Here is a 6,000-nt window from a genome sequence, read left to right on the forward strand (position 1 = left end):
GCTGAAGGCCTGTGTCTGTAACATCCCTCCCTCTGACTGCTTTCCTGTCCTGGCACTCAGTACAGCCTCTGACCCATGAGTCCAAAGGCGTCAGGATGGGTGGGTGTGGGCTGGAGGGAACAGAGCAAGGGAAGGGGCTTCAGGCCGCTGCACAGCTCATGGGAACCCGCTCGTATCAGGTCCACTGCATGGGCAGGGAGCAACTGTTTCAACTCTTTAAAGTGCCCAGAGCACTGATTCAGGGGTGTGAGGGTGTGTGTGTGTGTGTGTGTGTGTGTGTGCATGCGTGTACACACTCGTGTGCATACGGAGCAAGTGCAGGTTATAACTTCGGGTGTTTTCGTCTCATCTCTGGCGCTGAGTTTTAAACTGATGGCCTGAGCGGGCAGCTATGATTTGTTTGGCCAGTACGGCATTTAAAAAAAAATCTAAAGTAAATGCCTTAGGCCCTCTCCATTTAGCCACAGGCTCCACCACTCCCTATTACCCTTATCCGACCTTCTCACACATTCATAACCCGTGCCCTGGTGGAACAACACAGAAACCTTGCTTGAGCAGAAGCGGGAAGCACAGGCCAGTGGCCTCCGGAGCCCTGGTGCCTCGGAAGGGGGTAGTTGTCAGACAGCCACCAACCCCAGCTTGTTCACGTGTGGACTCCCATTCAGTAGACCCTTTCATGCTGTTTATTAATCCCGGGTCAATCCCCCTCCCACCAGGCCCTTCCCTTTCCCAAAGAAGGGTGCTGGCTAAGTTTATTTACAAACTAGGTCTAAAGTGTCAGGCCACAGAGCCCCACCCCCCACCCCGCGCCATGGCAGAGTGGACGCCAAAGCCCAGAAGAACTCGGCTGGACTTTCTGCAGATGGGGGTCACCTCTGTCTCCGACCCCATCAGTCCATCCAGATGTGCTCAGTAATCATCCCCCTCCTCCCTTATTTTAGGCAGGTGCATGTTTACCTGACAGGCGCCCCTCCTCTCTGTGTCCCCGCTTTCCTGGTGCCTGGAGCTCCTCCTGGGAATCCGCCACCACCCACATCCTCCCCAGGCTGGGCTTCCTGCCGAGCTAGCTCTCCAGGGCCACCGGTGGTGTCCCCTGCACTCACCTCGGTCCTCCCGTATGTCCGCCTTGCCGAGGCTGAGCCTTGGTGCTGGCTGGGCTTGGACTCTCCCCTCCTGTCTCAGCTGAGAGCCCCTCCCTCTGTCCGGGTGCAGGTTGTGCTGTGTAGGAGTGAGCTCAGGTGTGCTCGGCCCCGCACCCCCTGCCCCCGGGCTGGGAGAGCTCTGGGAGCTGAGGAGGGCCTTGAGCTCTGCTGAGACTGGGGCCCCTAACCCTTCGTAAGTGCACTCTGCATGTGCAAGGTTGTGGTCTGTGTGTGTGAGGCCGGAAGGGCACCTGACCAGGGCAAATTGCCCCCCTACCCAGCCTGCCATCGCCCTTTCACAGCTTTTCCCACCCACAACACACAGAGCGCCACGAGAGAGGAATGGCCTGGGCTCCCCTTCCAGCTCCCCAAACCACCCTCCAGGTCCAGGCCACCTTGCGGCAGACCCTTAGCTTCTGGTCGGGGCCTCATGCTGCTCTGCCCCCCTGGGGACAGAAACATCAGCTGTGCCCTCCCGCTCTGTCCCCGTGCTGCCCAGGGATGCAGGCTTTTGGGCCTCAGGTCAGGACCTCCCCTCCCCCCAGTCAGAGAGGGAGAATGCAGGCCATTCAGCCTGTGAGCCTTGTAGGGCCTCAGCTGCCGAGGTGAGGGGACTGGGCTTGGGAATGGGATTGGGGGCAGGAGAAAGGAACGGGATCATGTCTCGGCGGGGCAGGGGGGAGGCAGCGGGACACAGACTTGGAGGCCTGGAGGAGAGAGGTGTGGGGAAATATAATCACATAATCACAGGGCTAGAGCTCAGCTCCCTGGAAAGGCCTGCACCTCATCCTCCAGTGGCCAGGGGTGCAGAAGGAGCTCCCTGGGTAACGTTGCAGCCCCTCCACCTGCTGGCCCCTCAGGCCTGGTAGCCAGCCTCCAAGACAGCCCGGTGACCCTCAGGGATGTGGATGGACTGCAGGTGGGTGACTTCTGCAGTGGGTCTAGAAGCCACTGAGGCATCCACCTTGATCTCTCCAATCACTCACCCTGGGAAAAGCCAGTTGCCATGCTGTGTGAACATTCAAGCCGCCCAATAGAGAGGCCCCCATGGAGCCACCCCCAAGAATCCGCCAGTGAGTGAGCCACGTGGAAGTGGATCCCGCAGCCCCAGTGAGCCCGCCGATGACTATGGGCCTGGCCGACAAAGACTGCGACCTCATGAGGGGGCCCTGAGCCGGAAACGCCCTGCCAGGTGGGTCCTGAATTCCTGACCCAAGTGAGAGAGAGTGAACCGTATTGTTGTTTTAGCCACTGAGTTTTGGAGTAACTTGTTAGGCAGCTTCGATAGCTGATACAGCCCCCCGGCTTCCCCGGCTACATGAAGCACCCTCTTTGAGGGTCTGGGAAGGGGCGGCCTTGCTGCTGTTCTTCCTGCCTGAGCCCCTTGTCTTCCTCTACAACCTCACCACTCCTGACCCACACAGAGCCCTCCCTGACCCTGGCCTTGCCCTGTTCTGTCTGCTCTGGGGCCGGTGAGGGCCTGCTGCCCTCAGCCTCACATGCCCACTCCCTGATGACCCAGCGTGCCTGGCTTCCCTGCAGGGTTAGCTGCTCAGCGAAGTGACAAGGGCTGACTGGACCCGACAGGGGTGAAAAGCTTGTTAATCACCCATCAGGAAGACAGTGCGGCTGAGGCTGGCTGGTGCCTGGGCCCCGGGGCCCTGCATTCTAGTACTTTCTGCTTCCAGTCGGACCGCCAGCCAGCACGGCCAGGTCACTCGCTCTTGTGGTCTGAAGGGCCCTACTGTCATGCAAGGGGTCCAGGAGGTGAGCACAGAATTGCCAGGTGATGCCACAGAGAGAGAGGGGAGCCCTCGATGGCAGGGGTCCCTCCGCAGGGTCAGTGCCCAACCCCACTGCTGTAGCAAGAATCCAGCCGAACTCCTGACGCAGCCGCATTCTGAGGCTTTGCTGCCCACACCATCTCACCGAAAGGGCCTGGCCCTGAGGCCAGAACTTCCACGACCCACGGTCACCAGCAGTGGACAAGCCCCTCCCAGCAAGACATAGACTCCCAGCTGCAGGCGTAAGTGCAGGTAGCCGGTCCAGCCTCAGCAGTGCATTTGGATCTGGGTCTGTCGTACTGAGGAGGGTCCAGGAGGAGGGTGGGGACAGGGACAGAGTGTGGCCAGAGCAGGCCAGTGGGCCAGAGGAGGAAGGCCCCTCACCAGCTGCAGGCTTTTCCTCTGAATTAATTCTAAATTTCCCCCTCTTGATGCTGTAGGGTTTTTTGCATAGATAATCAGACTGTCAGGAAATACTGATACTTTATTTCTCTGATCTTCACTGCTTTCATTTTTTTTCTCATCTTCCTTCACTTGGTAACTAGAAGTGGTGGTAGCAGGCGTCCTTGCCTCTTTCCCAGTTTGAAAGGAATTCTAACGTTGCACCACTGAGTAGGGTTGTTGTTGTAGATTTTTGATAGATACGATTTATTTGGCTATGAAGTTTTCTTCCAAGGTTGCTGTTTTTTTAAAAAATCAAGAATAAGTGTTGATTTTTAGCGATTGCTTTTTCTACATCTTTTGAGAGGATCATATTGTTTTTATCCTTTAGTCTTTAATGTGGTGAATGATATTGATTGATTTTTAAAACATTTAACCATCTTTTAATTCCTGGGGCAAACCTTAATTTGGTCATTGTGTATGGTAGTTTTGTAATTCAATGCTAGATTCAGTTTGTTAATATTTTGTTCAGAATTTGGCATTTATGCTCACAAGCAAGAGTGGCCTAGAGTTTTCCTCTCTCATATTGTCTTTGTCTGGTTTAGTTTTTGTTTTTAAGGTTACACTAGACTCATAAAAAAGGCATTTGGGAATTTTCTCTTCTTTTTCTCTTCTCTGAAAGAGTTAACAAGAGATCAGAACTGTCTGTTCCTTGAATGTATAGTAGAATTTTATAAAATCATCTGTCCTGGGGCTTCCCTGATGGCGCAGTGGTTAAGAATCCACCTGCCAATGCAGGGGATACGGGTTCAAGCCCTGGTCCGGGAAGATCCTACGTGCTGCGGAGCAACTAAACCTGTGCACCACGACTACTGAGCCAGCGCTCTAGAGGCCACGAGCCACAACTACTGAGCCCACGTGCCACAACTACTGAAGCCCGCGCGCCTAGAGCTGGTGCTCCGCAACAAGAGAAGCCACCGCAATGAGAAGCTCGCGCCACCGCAACAAGAGAAGCCCCTCACTCGCCACAACTGGAGAAAGCCCGTGCACAGCAGCGAAGACCCAACACAGCCAAGAGTAAATAAATAAATAAATTTATTTTAAAGAATCATCTGGCCTCGTGCTGCTTTTTAGGGAGGATGGTAAATAGATTTTAAACTACATATTCAAATTTCTTAAAGGGTTATCCATCTCCAATGTTCTGTTTGATCCTGAATGAGTTTTGGTGAGATATTTTCTAGAATAATGTTCATTCTGTGAAGGTTTTCAAACTTACTGTCAGAGTTTATAGTTTATTTGTAGTATTGTCTCTATTCGTAAGAAAATCTCTGCGGGACAACAGTCCCACTTCTTCACCCTCAAGTCTTTTCTCTGGGCCGACTCTCTCATGATCGTCTTACCAGAGGTTTGTCAATTTTATTAGTCATGCCCTAGAACTAAATTTTGGCTTTGCTAAGCCTTTTTATCGTATATGTATTTTCTGTTTCATTATTTCTGCTCTTGTCTTTATTATTTCCTTCCTTCCTTTTGCTTACTTTGCGATTATCCTGTTGTCCTTCTTGTAACTTTTTTAAAATTAATTTTTTTATTGGAGTATAATTGCTTTACAATGGTGTGTTAGTTTCTGCTGTACAGTGAAGTGAATCAACTATACGTATACATATATCCCCTCCCTCTTGGACCTCCCTCCCACCTGCCCCCCGCCCATCCCACCCATCTAGGTCACCACAGAGCACTAAGCTGAGAGCTACCGGTGCTATACAGCAGGTTCCCACTGTTTTACACATGGTAGTGTCTTTATGTCAAACCTAATCTCCCAATTCGTCCCACCCTCCCCTTCCCCCGCTGTGTCCATATGTCCGTTCTCTACATCTGCGTCTCTATTCCTGCTCTACAGATAGGTTCATCTGTACCATTTTTCTAGATTCCACATATATGCGTTAATATACCATATTTTTCTCTTTCTGACTCACTTCACTCTGTATGACAGTCTCTTGATCCATCTACATCTCTATAAATGACCCAATTTCGTTTTTTTTTATGGCTGAGTAATACTTCATTGTATATATGGACCATGTCTTCTTTATCCATTCATCTGTCGATGAACATTTATGTTGTTTCCATGACCTGGCTATTGTAAATAGTGCTGCAGTGAGCATTGGGGCGCATGTGTCTTTTTCTGTGTGGGGAGGTTCTTTTGGTTTTATTTTTTTTTAGTACTGTGGGGTTTTTAAATTTTTATTTATTTAATTTATTTTTGGCTGTGTTGGGTCTTCATTGCTGCGCGCGGGCTTTCTCTAGTTGTGGCGAGCGGGGGCTACTCTTTGTTGCGGTGCGCAGACTTCTCATTGCGGTGGCTTCTCTTGTTGTGGAGCAGGGGCTCTAGGCGCGCAGGCTTCAGTAGTTGTGGCTCATGGGCTCAGCAGTTGTGGCACATGGGCTCAGTAGTTGTGGCTCGCGGGCTCTAGAGCGCAGGCTCAGTAGTTGTGGCGCACGGGCTTAGTCGCTCCGCGGCGTGTGGGATCTTCCCGGACCAGGGCTCTAACCTGTGTCCCCTGTATTGGGAGGCGGATTCTTAACCACTGCGCCACCAGGGAAGCCCTGCAGGTGTCGTTTTGAATTATGGTTCTTAAACAGTCCCCTTATTCGTAAAAGGAAGCAGCTAGGTTGTTACCGCCGACCTGGGTTCTTGG

Source organism: Monodon monoceros, unplaced genomic scaffold (genome assembly GCF_005190385.1).
Source record: "Monodon monoceros isolate NGI ecotype Baffin Bay Population unplaced genomic scaffold, NGI_Narwhal_1 Super_Scaffold_6, whole genome shotgun sequence".
Lineage (NCBI taxonomy): Eukaryota > Metazoa > Chordata > Mammalia > Artiodactyla > Monodontidae > Monodon > Monodon monoceros.